This window comes from Nannobrachium achirus (assembly GCF_963921795.1).
Source record: "Nannobrachium achirus genome assembly, chromosome: 2".
Lineage (NCBI taxonomy): Eukaryota > Metazoa > Chordata > Actinopteri > Myctophiformes > Myctophidae > Nannobrachium > Nannobrachium achirus.
The window spans coordinates 46,321,169-46,338,924 of record NC_137811.1 but is presented as its reverse complement, the minus strand read 5'-3'; positions in this window follow the sequence as shown (position 1 = coordinate 46,338,924).

Genomic DNA, 17,756 nt, shown 5'->3' with positions numbered 1-17,756 from the left:
CAATCCAAGATCAAATTGCTATGATAACAGTCAACCGATGTTTGACCAATTAAAACAACAGGCAAGAGGTGGAGTTGGAATATATCATCGCTTTGATGAGACAATTCATACAATCATACCACAAAGTTCTAACTTGGAATGTTTGATCTTTTATGTTCCACGAGTTGATGTGGCAGTAGCTGTTTTGTATAGACCAAATTCATACAAAATGGAGTCCTTTCGCCAAAATTTGCTTAAACTTGTTGAAGAATTGGATTCATACCCTGGAGGAAAAGTAATAATGGGAGATTTCAATGAAGATCTGTTTAAAACATCTACCCTTGTAGATTTAATGGAACAACAAGAATACAGACAATGTGTAAAAAGTGCAACAACAGAGAGTGGTACCTTGATTGACCATGTATACATTAAAGATATTGAAAACGAATCTGTCCAAGTAATACCAGCCTACTACAGTGTTCACGAAGCCATTCGTATTTCCATAGTTTGACTACTGTAATATGTTTTTATAGTTCACTAAAACTAACACAATAACATTGGAATTGAAATGTTATACCTTTTTGAAAAACTAGAATATCTTTTACAAAATACGCAACTGGTGCTTACAGAAAATCCGTGGAGAGAATCCAGAACCGTTTAATGTATTTGTTACTGGTGGAGCAGGCACAGGGAAGACACATTTGCTCAAAGCTATACATTACGAATGCAGCAGACTCTTGACTCAAAATATTGTGGTTAACTAAACTAAATGACTTATTTAATACAAAAAACAACTGAAACTGTAATGTATTTACAAAAATAAAACTGAATGTATATACTTTTAAATGTTATATTTTAACTTCTTATTACACAATACTTAGTCTGACCTTTTTGAAAAACTAGAATATCTTTTACAAAATACGCAACTGGTGCTTACAGAAAATCTGTGGAGAGAATCCAGAACCGTTTAATGTATTTGTTACTGGTGGAGCAGGCACAAGGAAGACACATTTCCTCAAAGCTATACATTACGAATGCAGCAGAATCTTGTCTCAAAATATTGTGGTTAACTAAACTAAATGACTTATTTAATACAAAAAACAACTGAAACTGTAATGTATTTACAAAAATAAAACTGAATGTATATACTTTTAAATGTTATATTTTAACTTCTTATTACACAATACTTAGTCTGACCTTTTTGAAAAACTAGAATATCTTTTACAAAATACGCAACTGGTGCTTACAGAAAATCCGTGGAGAGAATCCAGAACCGTTTAATGTATTTGTTACTGGTGGAGCAGGCACAGGGAAGACACATTTGCTCAAAGCTATACATTACGAATGCAGCAGACTCTTGTCTCAAAATATTGTGGTTAACTAAACTAAATGACTTATTTAATACAAAAAACAACTGAAACTGTAATGTATTTACAAAAATAAAACTGAATGTATATACTTTTAAATGTTATATTTTAACTTCTTATTACACAATACTTAGTCTGACCTTTTTGAAAAACTAGAATATCTTTTACAAAATACGCAACTGGTGCTTACAGAAAATCCGTGGAGAGAATCCAGAACCGTTTAATGTATTTGTTACTAGTGGAGCAGGCACAGGTAAGACACATTTGCTCAAAGCTATACATTACGAATGCAGCATACTCTTGTCTCAAAATATTGTGGTTAACTAAACTAAATGACTTATTTAATACAAAAAACAACTGAAACTGTAATGTATTTACAAAAATAAAATTGAATGTATATACTTTTAAATGTTATATTTTAACTTCTTATTACACAATACTTAGTCTGACCTTTTTGAAAAACTAGAATATATTTTACAAAATCGCAACTGGTACTTACAGAAATCCGTGTAGAGAATCCAGAACTGTTTAATGTATTTGTTACTGGTGGAGCAGGCACAGAGTCGCTGCCTGATGACTGGAGGCAGGGCATTATACTTCCCTTCTGGAAGCGAAAGGGAGATCAGCTGACCTGCACAATTAAGGTACCCCCCCAGTGACCCAATAACGATTCTCATAGTTTTTAATCATTATTTGCAGAAGATATCTGACCATTTTGAATGCGAGAACATACGTACTGTACCTCTGTCTGCTATATTCATCTATTATAATCCAGTGCCCGTGGGCAACTGAACAAACTGTAAGCATCTCTTTCTAAATGGTTCAAATTAATAGTCTGTCCTGACTCTTTCTTTGATTGTTCAGATCCTGGTGGCCAACTTTCTGGCCCAGACAGAAGCGCTGATGACCTTAGACAAGGCCCTCAAAGAGCTGGAGGTTAGTGTTTCTGCTGTTGGGAAGTCATTCCTAACAGGGTCCTATTCGGGTTAGTGTAGGGTTAGGGTGGGCCTTGGGAACATGGATATGCTCTGTGTCATCTCCTCACTCTGTACCTTCTGCCCATTGTGTCACCACTGTAAAAATAAGTTGTATGTTTTTTCTTTCCCTAATTCCACCTCAGGATCATTTCCGTAACACGCCTCTGGAAAAGAATCTTCCAGTGCTTCTGGCTGTGCTGGGAGTCTGGTACATCAACTTCTTCCAGGCCGAGACCCACACCATGCTGCCCTATGACCAGTATATGCATCGCTTTGCTGCTGACTTCCAGCAGGTCAGTCACACAGAGACTGAAACGCTGAACAAAAGGATTGAGAGGGACTGAAAGATGGAAGACAGGAGCTGGGGTCTAACATCTGTTGGTACAACAGGTTATATGTACTGAGTGGTAAGTACAGGCCAGTCTATGACAACAGTACTATGACATCATATTGATGATCATGTTATTCCATATATAGGGATTTGAGGCTTTCTTTTTGTCTGCTGATCCGACTGACCTTCTTGGTGCATCACTCCGCTCACCAGGATAGTTTCCATATAGGGTTCCATATAGGTCAACTCATTTTCAACTGCCTGAGGGGCGGCATAGCTCAGGGGTAGAGAAACTGGTATTAGAGCACGAAGGGTATAAATCCCGTAGGGTTCCCAGTTCGAATCCGGGCTCCCCCTGAGTCAATGTCGAAGGGTCCTTGGGCAAGACTCTGAACCCCTAATTGCCTCCGGTGAGTAGGTTGGTGCCTTGCATGGCTTCCTCTGCCACCGGTGTATGAATGTGTGTGTGAATGGGTGAATGTAATGCACAATCTATGTAAAGCGCTTTGGATTAAAAGCGCTATATAAATGCACCATTTACCATTTTACCATTTTGATCAACAATTCAACTTTTTTATAAAAAGTATTTTTTTTAGATATTCTTTGTGGAAAAAAAAACATTGTGTTTGTTTATTAAGGTAACTCCACTAAACAGACTTCTTCAGAGTCTTTCAGACAGGCAGTATGGCTTATAGTTGACATCTCAGTTAATCTAACCAATTATTAATTTGTGTGTGTGTGTGTGTGTGTGTGTGTGTGTGTGTGTGTGTGTGTGTGTGTGTGTGTGTGTGTGTGTGTGTGTGTGTGTGTGTGTGTGTGTGTGTGTGTGTGTGTGTGTGTGTGTGTGTGTGTGTGTGTGTGTGTGTGTGTGTGTACATACTTTATACATGCAATATACTGTACACAGTGTGTTTTGTGTGAGTGCACAAGTAGCATCTGTATCTAAAGTTCAGAGTCAAGACACAAAGTTTTACTGTAAGTGTTAGGCCCCCTGCAGCATTGACCTGGTTGAAATCAGGAAAGCCTGGTTGCTATCAGGATGGCAGAGATGGAGAAGCTGCATTGCGTCTGATTGTGATCGTTGCTTGTGGTCCACAGGGTGACATGGAATCTAACAGGAAGTATATCAGCAAAAGTGGAACCCATGTCCCATACCACACTGGACCGATCGTCTGGGGAGAGCCAGGGACCAATGGACAGCATGCCTTCTATCAGCTCATTCATCAAGGTACTGTGATATTAACACACACTGTCTTCTACTCTGATGCATTATATTAAAAAAATATTTTTGTTCAACATTTGAAATGTGTTTTTTGGGTTGGTTGACTAAGTTGTTGTCTTCCCTTCCCATAGGGTCGAGCTAGGCAAGCAGCTGACCAAGCAGATCAAACCTGAGCTCAAAGATGACTGAGGTCACGTCCCATGATTCCTCCTCCAACGGGCTTATCAACTTCCTGAAGAAAAACTTGAACCTTTTTTTTTTTTCCCAGCATGCAGTGCTAGAGAGTGGCAGCACGCAACCCGAGCTCCCGACAATAAGCTCAATATATCAACTTATTCAATGCTTTAAAATTGTTTCAAAAACGACTGATGACATTTAAATTGAACTAAAACTACCTGAAATTAAGACTAAAGATAAATGAGTAGAGGGCTGAGAAGTAAAGGACCCGCAGATACTCCAGCCGAGACACAACTGAGACAAAGGAAACGCCGCACCCCAAACATTATGCCAGGCACCGGAGAAGTTGGAGAAGGAGAACTAAGCCTAAATGACTTAATGAAAGCCATACAGAACGGGACTGAGGTCTCAACTGGCATTGCTAAAAAGGTGGATGAAATCCAGGCGACCGTGACAACCATGGACAAAAAACTGGAAGGTGGACAACGAGAGTGGAGGCCGCGGAGCAGAGGATCAGCGACGGGGAGGACCGCGTCGCACTACATGAATGTCGCCTACAAAAACTGGAAAAAGAAGTCACTTTACTACAAGAGAAGAACCTAGAAATGGAGAGCAGAAGCAGAAGGTTCAACCTCAAGGTACGGGGGCTAGTTGAGGGCCGAGAGGGCCCTGACTCGCTGGCCTTCTTTGAGACATTCTTCTCGAACCTGCTCGGAGCTGAGTCTACTCTCCCAAAACGCATTGAACTTCAGGCGGCGCACCGCTCTCCAGCCAAGCCCCCTCCTAAAGGCCAGCCACCACGAGCCGTCTGGGTCCGATTCCTCCGGCTCCCAGAAAAGCAGAAAGTCCTACAGCTCTCCAGAGAAAAGGGCACACTCATTTTTGAGAATTCAACAATAATGATCTTCCCCGACATTCCACCAGTGCTCCAGAAGAAAAGAAATGAGATGTTCTCCGCAGCCAAACTCGTCTTGAAGGACAACAACATCGGCTATGGAGTGGTCCACCCTTCCACTTTGGTTCTTGATCATGAAGGGCAGAAGAAATCATTCCGCTCCAAGGAGGAGATCGATGCCTTTCTCAGAGACAACGAACTGCAGCGAGCAGTTACAAGACGGCGATAAGGACACTCTGCTTACTTCACGACAATGAGGATCTGCCTATGATAAGCTAAGTCGAATGTTTCACTAACTGACTAATGAACTAATCATTTCAAATTGGGAGCTGATGTTATACAAACAACGGTTCTCTTGGGTCATATGGGTCATTAATTAGACTTAGAATTGATTATGTAATGAATGGCCCTTATATGCTCCGTTGGGTCGTGCGGGACACTTGAATTGACTATGTAACGAACTCTCCCTCTACAAAAAAAAAAAAAAAAAAAAGACTATTCACTGCGTGTGCATGTGTGTGTGTATGTGTGTGTGCATCGTGCGTGCATGCACGCGGGTATGCACACATACATACACACACAATGTGTGGATGGGTGTGTGTGCTGGTATGAATGTATGCAGCCTGTATGTAGCCTGTATGTATGCGGATGTATGTGTGGCCTGCGTATGTATGTAGTCTAATGTATGTATGTGCAGTCTATGTATGCATGTAGCATGTATGCGGATCTATGTGTAGCTTATATGTGACTTATGTGGGAGGTCTACATATGCATGCATGTGGCCTAGTATGTACAGTCATTATCGTCACACAAAAGAAGTCGCAGCGCAACTTACCCCCATGTAGAGTGGTTCTTTGCTTCGTTTTTTTTTTTTCTTGTCTCAGTTGATTCTTTTGTTTTTCTATTCTTTATTTTTTATTAATTAGTACATCCTGACTTACGCCCTGCCAGGCTTATACATGTATCTGTTTGTTTTGTCAATTTCTCTGTGGCTTGTTGCTCACGTCACGTTATTGAACGAAATTAACATCCTAATTAATGCAGCAAAAGCCAGCTCTTGCGGGACGCGCTGCTCGTTCATATAAGTGTTTATCCTTATTCTTTTTTTATGTATTTATTAGGCCTACGATTATTATTATTATTATTATTATTATTATTACGATTTACGTTGCCTATTTCAATGAATTAAGGCTTTTGGTAGCGCCCTGCCCCATTTATTTTCAATCATTGATTTTTTTCTTTTTTTTAACTTTCTTTCTTCTGTTACTATATTACTGTTATCTATATTATCTAGCTGAATGAATTAATGTACGAAACTAATGCTACAAATGTCGACCTTAGCGGTATACCTGTATACCTGTATATCTGGTGTTTGTGTAATTATTTATTTTAACTTTATAAACAATGAAAGTCCTAAAACGAAAGAAAAAAAGTCACGACCACTACAGAGCAGGACGCACACACCATCAGCCGATCTATAACTTGATTGTAGTCTTGACAGCTGTATGCATGCATTAGTTAGTCAGTTAGTTAGTTAGTTAGTTAGTTTTCTTTTATCTTCCTACTAATTAGTGGGCCAACATCCAAACTCACGGCGGCGCTGCCCCTATTGGCGCTCAATCATTTATTTTAATCTCTTACTGTAATTATTGCTGCACTGTTAATTAATTGATATCTATTATGAAACTAATGCAGTGAGAGAGACCGGTGATGCGCTACCCAGTAGGCGTGTATGCGCTGCGAGTCTTGGTGTTTAAGGATCCATTATAACTCTCTAAAAGTCAATAGGGAAGGGGGAGGAAGGAACAAAAACAAACAAACAAAAAAAACAGATCCATTGTGACCAATTCACATCTACTGCTCTCTAGCTTTTGTTTAATAATTGCTGCTAGGCTTACCCCATATTTTTCGCTAAATAATAACATTATACTGGGGACGAAATCCCAGGCTATTTATTAACTTGGACAGGTCGCATCACCGGCCGATTTCAAACGAGCCACGGCCGCTGTCCGTGGTGCTGAAGCAATTGCCTCACGTCTGGGGTGGTTTCAGCACCGCGGACAGCGACTAGGCAGTAATCAGTACTAATCACTGTTCTTATAGTAGAGGAGCCTATCAATTTCCGTACTTTTGGAATGTTAATTTTTGGAGACATGTATATCTTGATTCTTGGGGTTCTCAGAATGCCAAAAAAACATGTCTCCAATTTTTATTTTGGGGTTTAGCATGTGTAATTAGCATAATTAGCCAATTCATTGCCCAAAACAGGAAATGGCAATAACTTTGCTTCTAGGTAACTTATAAAGGTGATCTAAGAGTCTAAGTCCATGTTTGTGAGGTCCAGAAATTCATCTGTTACCATTGTGAAGTCATACAACCTTTCCTAATTATCATAATTAGCATACATTATTCAAAAACGGGTGAAAATAAGTAAATTGCTGCATTTTTTTAGGTTTTAGTCAACTTTGAAAACTTCTCACAAACTCTAAGATGTATGTTTACAAGTCAATTATCATCATCCTATAAATAAATCATGTAACCCTTTGTCTGTGTAATAATTATGTAATAATCACACCCAAACGAGAAATAGCTATATTTCTTTGCTTTAAGTTAATTAATAAAGACTAGAAGCCGACCTGGCCAACTCGGAACAATGTAAATAGGGAATGAATGCCCCGCCCTTTAATGCAAACCCCATTATACCTGTTTTCATAGGACCCGTTTTGACCATCTGTCTGCCTGTGTCCATTTATGCCCATATATGGAGATATCTGTATCTGTCTGTCTGTCTGTCGGCGTCCATTTTATGTCCATATATGGAGATCACTGCAGTTATAGTTCTGGGTCCATTTTATGCCCATATATGGAGATATCTGTCTATCTGCGTCCATTTTATACCCATATATGGAGTATCTGTCTGTGCCTCCAACTGTGTTGCAGACACAGTGCCGGTTCCCCCTTTAATGCAAACCTCATTATACCTGTTGTCATAGGACCCGTTTTGAACATCTGTTTGCCTGTGTCCATTTATGCCCATATATGGAGATATCTGTATCTGTCTGTCTGCGTCCATTTTATGCCCATATATGGAGATATCTGTATCTGTCTGTCTGTGTCCATTTTATGCCCATATATGGAGATCTTTGACCATCTGTTTGCCTCTGTCCATTTATGTCCATATATGGAGATATCTGTATCTGTCTGTCTGCAATCCATTTTATGCCCATATATGGGGGCATTCATTTTATGCCCATATATGGAGAACGCGCGTGCCCGTGGGACGAACGGTTCTCGAGATACGCGGATTACATACATACATACACAATCACAGAGATTTTTTGTTGACTCATGTGGCGTACGTGATGTCAGAGCCTTTTATGAAGTGATGTCACAATGAGTCAGAGCTTTCGCCGATTTCCTCCGGAACAGCCTGATGTCAACAATCAACCCCGCATAAGGAGATTCCGAACGTTTCGCGCCGGTTCGGGAAAACCGCGCGTCGGGTTGGGTCGAGACCCGGCACTGCACTCCGTGCCGCGGCGGGGAACGCGCGTGCCGAATCTGAAGCCGGTGGGACGAACGGTTCTCGAGATACGCGGATTACAGACACACAGACAGACAGACACGCAGAGACTTCTCGCATTTATAGATAGATGATCTTACAGACAGTGTAAGTCTGTTTGCATGTCTAGAAAATATTCTCTTTCCATAACTAGGATATCTAACCTTTCATTATTAGCGTAATTTACATATATATTGTAACGACCCTGCAAGAGATCGGGCCGTAACTCGCCATGCCAAGCGAGCTGCTTGCCTTGTCTGCTGAGTGGGGGGCTGGGGTTCGCTTCCCGGTTTGGGAGCGAACCGCCTCACTCAGTCTGCAAAACGCTACATTAGTCAGACGGGCAGGCACGTGGAGCGTGCCTTTGCGTGAGGGACGTGAGGGACTCGGCCGTGGGCAGTGAAGCGTGAGGAGGGGGTAGTGTAACGACCCTGCAAGAGATCGGGCCGTAACTCGCCATCTTGGTGTTGCGGGTTGCTTGCCTTGTCTGCTGAGTGGGGGGCTGGGGTTCGCTTCCTGGTTTGGGAGCGAACTGCCTCACTCAGTCTGCAAAACGTTACAATATATATAGGCCTATATACTGTATATCCCTCATATAAAATAAGAACAATATGAGAAATGGTCACAGATTGATTGTTTGTTCTAATATTTACAGAAAGTTTTGTAAACACATTTAAATAGAAGGGTCTCCATCTTTGTTGTCATCATCATCAATCCCCAACAGATGTGCCTTGCTTACATTACAACGCACCTATTCATCTGCCTCACACATGCATATCTGAGAGCAGTTACACGTTTGAGATCGACAAGAACAATGTGACATGCACTGGGATTTCAGTTGGGTAATGGTGGCTGGAGCTGGGGGTCATGTGTTGGGACTAGCACCAGTTGATTTCCCTCAGCCTCCCATCCATATTCAGTTGCTGGTGGTATCTGTGGGTGTACGTGGTCCTGACTCCTCATACCATACCATTGCCTGGTAATGGGCACGGGCAATGGCTTGATGTAATGCTCCTTGTGTAGGTTGCAGCTTCTCTGCTTCTAATTGTTTCTTTGTGAATAACCTCCACCTGAGCTCACCAACATCCACAAGATTTGTACCGGGATTGTATTTGTAGTTGGCAAACAAATGCTTCAATCTTTTTTTCTGTGTCAGAACTGAGCTTGTTTGCAGTACCTAGAGTAGCAAATGCAGATACCACCTCCACAGGGCTTGCCAACAGGTTAACTTTCCCTTGCCAGCAAAATGGCCTGGCTGGTCAGCTCCAGAAATGGCATGTAACCCTGGTAAGGCTGAAGTCCTTGTTTTACCCAGTGCACTACTGGCTACAGTGAGATGATACGTTTTTTGTTCCCCACACCGGTGATGAAATGGGGGTCCTTGTACAGCTGATGGTAACCCACACACAGCAGGCTGTGCAGGATTATCCTTGTGTCAGCCTCTTCCTGTGAGCTGTGGAGATGTTTTACATTGATAGAGTTTGAGTGGACATGTTGCCTTGACGTGATTATGAAAATGTTGGGTTTCCCCTGGAAGTGTTGGAGGGCTTTCTTAGCCAGATAGACAGTCAGCTCATCTTTGGTGTGGATACCTGACAGTTTTTCTGACACCTTCCCTATTAGTGTGTTGTCTTCCACATGATAAGTGGTAGGGTCCCTCACGTCCCTCACGCAAAGGCATGCTCCACGGGCCCGCCCGTCTGACACTAATGTAACGTTTTGCAGACTGAGTGAGGCAGTTTGCTCCCAAACCGGGAAGCGAACCCCAGCCCCCCACTCAGCAGACAAGGCAAGCAGCTCGCTTGGCATGGCGAGTTACGGCCCGATCTCTTGCAGGGTCGTTACAATATATATGCAAATTAAGCTAATAAGGAAAGGTTAGATATCCTAGTTATGGAAAGAGAATATTTTCTAGACATGCAAACAGACTTACACTGTCTGTAAGATCATCTTTATTAATCTATACTATAATTTTGCGAATGTCTGAGTGAGTGTCTGTCTGTCTGTCTGTCTGTCTCAGCGTTTCTCCTCAGTGGCTGGAGCAATTGATCTGAAATCGCATCACCATCAGCATATGAACACACCTGACATAACTGTGAAGCCCGTTTGTCACTTTCACAAATCGTATGCTGTATAATAGCATTTTTATGGTGTATCTATATCTATTTAGCCTACAGTACCTTTTGTGACCACACATGTTAAGGGAGGGGCGCTGTTGTTCAGGCCATGCACAATCACACACAAACCCACACACACACACACACACACACACGCGGGGGGGGGGGGGGGGGAGTGTGTGTGTGTGCGGGCGGGCGGGCGGGGGGGGGGGGGGGGGGGGGGTTCTGGCCCTGTTACAGATGTTGTCCAAAAATCATGCAGATCGGTACACAGTATCTCTGTAGCCATCCCTCATATACTGTGTGCACAGTGCACATCCCATAACCCACACACTGCACATCATTTTGGAGCTCAAAACTTTGAACGGGTAAGGGCTAGTTAACTTAAAGCAAAGAAATATAGCTATTTCTGGTTTCGGTTTGATTATTACATAATTATTACACAGACAAAGGGTTGCATGATTTATTTTAGGATGATGATAATTGATGACTTGTAAACATACATCTTAGAGTTTGTGAGAAGCTTTCAAAGTTGACTAAAACTAAAGAAATGAAGCAATTTGCTTATTTTCGCCTCGTTTTTGCATCATTTATGCTAATTATGCTAACTAGGAAATGTTGTATGACTTCACAATGGTAACAGATGAATTTCTGGACCTCACAAACATGGACTTAGACTCTTAAATCACCTTTATAAGTTACCTAGAAGCAAAGTTATTGCCATTTACTGTTTTTGGCAATTAATTGGCTAATTATGCTAATTACACAAGCTAAACCCAAAAAGAAAAATTGGAGACATGTTTTTTTGACATTCTGAGAACCCCAAGAATCAAGATATACATGTCTCCAAAAATTAACATTCCAAAATTACGACCAACAGAATCTGCTCGATTGGCTCCCCCACTATTAGGAGGGGAGAATAAATTGCAGTCCGTGTTCACTGAACAAGGCTAAATTACTATTCTATTACTATTACTAATTAACACTACTACTACCACACAAACAACACATGTTAAATATATATGAATATTGGAAATCAATTAAAAAAAAAAAAAGTCCATTGTGACCATTGCATTGTAAACCCTCTGTACAATAGAGGAACACTGTAATGTGGACAATGGACTTATTGCCAATACTTTCTCCTTTCACAATAATGTATGTGTGCGCATATGCAGGTGTGCATGCAAGCATGCATTCAAGTATGAGTGTATGTATCTTTTTCTCCCCTCCTCTTCTTCTTTTTCTTTCTGTTCTTTATGTTTGATTGGTTCATTTATTATTATGATTAACATTATTATTATAATTATTATTTTTCATTTACTATGAATCCTGGTAGACAACAGTCAGGACTGTGGCTTTTTGCTTTCTTTGGCATTTTGAAATAAGTTGTATATGTTACTATGGAATTTATAAACATCGGGAGCTATAGGGGGGACTAGTAAGGGTTAATTGGCGTGTCTGGTTTGGGAAGACACTTCTGCCATTGGGGGGGAGGTATAGTGGCCTAACCACTGGGCATTTGTTTTTCTTTCTTGTTTTGTTTTCTGTTTTACCTTGTTTGGCCGCAATGTTTGTTATGTTTTGTTTTTTGTATGTATGGATGAATGTATGCTGTGTCATTTTGGTCCACCAATATTCACCATGTCATAGGGTAGCTGTTTATCTTAGCCAACTCCACTTGTTTTTCAGGCCGCTTTTATGGCAGCTTCAGTAACGCAGCAACACAGGGGCGGGGTCACATTTTGTACTTGGAACTGTAGAGGTATCAATAACCCTGTTAAACGAAGTAAGGTACTCCACCATCTCCAACATTTAGGTGCCCAGGTGATTTTTCTACAAGAAACCCATCTTAGAGTATTGGATCAGCCGAAGCTAAAGGGAGCTTGGATGGGTCATGTCTACCACTCTTCATTTCAGAGTAAGGCTATAGGAGTGGCTATTATATTACACACATCTGTCCCTTTTGTCTGCTCCAAGGTTGTAGCAGATTCAAATGGTCGATATCTAATTGTTAGTGGTGAAATGTATAATACCCCTGTATTACTGGTTAACGTATACGGCCCAAACTGGGATGACGATAGCTTTTTTAGATCCTTGTTCGCTAGCTTTCCAGATATGGCTTCGAGGTTCCTTATATTGGGTGGAGACCTAAATTGTTGGATCTCCCCCAAGTTGGACCGTTCTTCAAACCAAACTCGAACACCCCTGAAATCTGCTAAGGTGATTCAATCCTTTATGGAACAATTCTCTATTTCTGACCCATGGCGTTTCTCTAACCCCTTAAAAAAAGAATACACCTTTTTTTCAAATGTACATCACACTTTCAGTCGTATTGACTACTTTTTAGTAGATAACAGAATTCTTCCCTCTGTAAAATCAATTACTCACAATGCAATTGTTATCTCTGATCATGCTCCAGTCACAATGAACATGCAGTTTAAGGGCTCTGAGGGTAGCCGCGCCCCGTGGCGCTTTAATAGTCGTCTACTCTCAAATGACGGGTTTGTTCAATTCATTGAAAAACAAATAGATTTCTTTCTCTCTGTAAATAAGACGCCTGATGTGTCCCCATCATTGTTATGGGAGACACTGAAGGTTTACATCAGAGGTCAAATAATATCATATAGTGGTCATGAGAATAAAGTTAAGAGGGGAAAAATCTCTGAACTAACAAAATGTATCGCTCAGCTGGATACACTTTACGCCACTTCTCCCTCCCCGGGTCTATACAAAGAGCGACTTACGGCACAGGCTCAATTCGATGTTCTGGTCACGGACAACGCAACAGAGATGCTTCTAAAGTCTAAAAGCTCTTATTACGAGCACGGAGATAAGGCCGGCAGATTATTAGCGAACCAACTGCGACAGAAATCAGCATCGCATCAAATCTCACAAATCCAATCCGCCTCTGGCCCAAAGATTGACCACAGTGAGATTAACGACGAGTTCAAAGCATTTTATAAATTACTTTATACTTCTGAAAACACGGCTGACTCCTCACACCTGGATAATTTTTTCAACCCTCTCAATATTCCTACGGTTCACTCTGACCTTGTCACAGAATTGGAAAAAGACATTACCATTGAAGAACTCAGTACAGCAATTAAATCAATGCAATCTGGTAAGTGTCCAGGACCGGACGGATATCCGGCTGAGTTTTTTAAAATATTTACACGTAAACTAACCCCCCTTTTAGTGGACATGTATAATGACTCATTTAACTCGCATAGACTGCCTCAGACCCTTACCCAAGCCTCAATATCTCTTATTCTTAAAAAAGATAAGGACCCCTTGCTCTGCGCTTCATATCGCCCGATTAGCTTGTTGAACATGGACTTCAAGCTGCTATCCAAACTTCTAGCTTTACGTCTTGAACGAGTGCTTCCTTCCATCATCTCTCCCGACCAAACTGGATTTATAAAAAATAGACATTCTTTTTCCCATTTAAGACGGTTATTCAATATTATTTATAACTCTCCTACATCCACGGCCCCAGAAGCAGTGGTGTCACTGGATGCCGAAAAAGCGTTTGATCGCGTGGAGTGGGGATACCTATTCCACACTTTAGGCAAATTTGGGTTTGGAAATAACTTTATTAATTGGGTGAAACTACTTTACTCCTCTCCCCAAGCCTCAGTCAGGACAAACAACACTCAGTCAGAATATTTCCCTATTCATAGGTCCACTAGACAAGGCTGCCCTTTGAGCCCCCTGCTGTTTGCTATTGGTATTGAACCACTTGCCATTGCACTTCGCTCAAACCCTCGTATTACAGGTATAATCAGGTATGGCACAGAGCAAAGGGTCTCACTCTATGCAGATGACCTCCTCTTATACTTATCTAATTTGCCCACATCTGTCCCAGCTGCACTTGAAACTTTGGACTCCTTTAGCTTTATATCAGGATACAAACTTAATCTAGGCAAAAGCGAACTATTCCCCTTGGGTACAACGGCTCAAATGTACCCTCTACATAACTTCCCATTTAAAATATCTCTTTACAGTTTTAAATACTTAGGAATCCAAGTTACTAATGACTTTAATAACCTGTTTAAGGCCAATTTTGAACCCTGCCTGTCACGTATGCGACAGGACTTTGAGCGCTGGTCATTACTCCCACTAAACTTGGCCGCAAGGATTAACTCTGTTAAAATGAACTCTCTCCCTAAGTTTTCCTACCTATTTCAGTGTATTCCTATTTTTCTCCCTCAAGCGTTTTTCAAGAAGATTGATAGTCTGATATTAGATTTTATTTGGAATAAAGAAAAACCCAGATTAGGCAAGCAATTTCTACAACAATCAAAACCTCTCGGAGGAATGGCCTTGCCAAATTTTAGATTTTATTACTGGGCTGCTAATCTTAGCATGCTACAATTCTGGCTAAATTCAGGAGCACTATGTTCGTCCCCAATGTGGCTGGAGATGGAGGCCTTTTCCTCAAGACCGGTGTCCTTGGCGGCTCTGGTCCATTCCCCTCTCAACTGTTCCTTCTCCCTGTACACAAAAAACATAATAGTTAAGACTTCTCTACAAATCTGGAAGCAGTTTAAACAGTATTTTGGCCTACAGACTCTCTCAACCTTAGCTCCACTAATTAAAAATCATGCCTTTCCCCCTTCAATATCAGATACCACATTCGCTGTATGGGCCAATCATGGAATCAAACAATTTAAAGACTTATATATTGATAACGTTTTCGGCTCATTTCAAGATCTCTCAAACTTGTTTGACCTCCCGAGACACCACTTTTTCCGATATCTTCAAATCCGGAGCTTTGCGCATGACAAGTACGCTAATTTCCCCAATATTCCTGAAAATAACCCCTTAGATAGATTCCTAGCCCAGGCACCCGTGAGAAAAGGTATAATCTCTTATTTTTACAACTCGATTCAATCTCTATCCTCTACATCGGTGAATAGCGTCAAGGGACACTGGGAGGAAGATTTGGAGATAGAGATACCTGATGACCTTTGGCAAAGCATCCTCGGGCGTGTCCATACCTCATCAGTATGTGCCAGACATGGCCTACTCCAGTGTAAAGTTGTCCATCGAACCCACTGGACTAAAGCCAGACTCTCTAGAATATATGGTGATGTTGATCCAAACTGTGAAAAATGCCATCAAACGCCTGTTACACATACACACATGTTCTGGTCATGCACATCTCTGCGCACATTTTGGACCGAGATCTTTGTCACTCTCTCAGAATTAACCGGGATACTTATTGAGCCAAACGCAATTACCGCTTTGTTCGGAATTTCCAAACTCCCCCTATCTAGAATTCATGCGGATCTCATAGCCTTTGTAACATTACTGGCAAGACGTCTAATACTTATGAGATGGAAATCATCAACTCCGCCCTCCCACACACAGTGGATAAGAGACATAATCAATAACTTACAGCTAGAAAAAATCCGTTACACAATTAGAGGCTCTGTCAGAACATTCCACGACACTTGGGACCCTTTCCTGGAGTATATTAACAGAATAACCTTCCCAGTCATTCCTGAATAAGACGACCCCCCCCCCCCCTTTCTGGCTACAGAATTATTGAGATTCTACACTTGACGTCAAATGGTGGAGCTATGGTGTGACCAAAATGGCACTGTGTGTATGGGTGTGTGTATGTAAGTGTTTTTTGTTTTTGTTTTTGTTACCTTGTTTCCTTTTCTGTTTGTTTTGTTTCCCCTTCCCTCCATATGGCACATTTCAGGAAATGTGCCATGATGTATTGTTGTGCAAAAAAAAAAAGAAAAACCCAATAAACAAATATATAAAAAAGAAAAAAAAAAAAAAAAAAAGAAAAAGAAAAACTTGAACCTGAATAACCTCCCTCTGCACTGAGCTTCAGTTTGTGATCCAACTCAATTGGCTGAATAATTTAAGTGTTGTCCTCCCATAAAGTTTTGCACACAGTCTAAGGACATTAATGAGAACTTAAGTTAACATGTTCACGGCCACGGAAGCCTGCGTTTTGTATTTTCTCCTATTTTGGTAGTTTATAGTAGAGCAGGTAAGCATTAGGGTTCTGTTGTTCTGTTGTATTTTGTGTTTAGGTTAGTGGTTTAAAACTCAAGGTTAGTATTAGTATGTTTTGATTGTTTCCCTGATTTGCTCCGTGTGTCTTTATGATTTTGTAGTATTTTCCAATTTCAAATAATGTAAATATCTTAAGTTATGAATAAAAACGGGCTTCACTCCCAATTCATGTTACATCCCCTTTTTCCCCTAGACGGGGACTTAACAATCGCCATTATGTTAATTTGAGTGTTGATGTACATTGTGAGACATGACTGTATATGTTGATGTGTATAACCTTTTAAAGGAAATCATATGGTTGCTTTTTGAAGGGAAGAAATACAATCTCCGATTAATATTGTGCAAATATTACTGTAGTTGAAGATATGCAAAATAAATGTTCCATTTGTCACTTTATGCACTTGTATCGTCATGCTTTGGTTACATAACACATGCCATGTGATGGACAATTATTCATATCCCTCAAAGGTTAAAACAGTGTTGTTCAATAACAAACCCGTCTCTACAGATCTCTTGCATTTTTCAGCCATGTATCTCACTGGTTTCCATTTAAAAAAGAATGGTATAGCCTGTGTCTTAGCATCCTCCATTTTGCATGCACATTCCCAGTTCCCACTAGGTCAAGGAACAGATGCCACCCTTCTCACATTGGCCACCAGCAGGTCAACTTTTGCATAACACATTTTTGGAACACAATGCCTTAAAATAACACAAGCAGCATCTGATTGTCATGAAAGGTTCAAGAACACTGTTTTTTCCACTGCTTGCAGCTATATTTTTATGTTGATTTAATCCATACTGTTAAGTTCATGTAATAACTCTGCTTGTCTGCATTGTAATTCAATTTACATTTTATTGCCTGCAAACTTGACATTTTGTGCTTTTGTAGCCATTGTTTTCCAGCTTGAAGCGAGCCCACAATTGTTTCGAAGGAACAATATTTTTCTTTCCCTTGATGCCTTTTTGCTTTCCTGCTTTTTATGCCTTGGCCACTTTATCGCTGCTTGCAGCTATATTTTCATTTAATATACTATTACTGTGCTTTGACTATACATACACTTATAAACACACCTATTAATAGCTCTTGCAG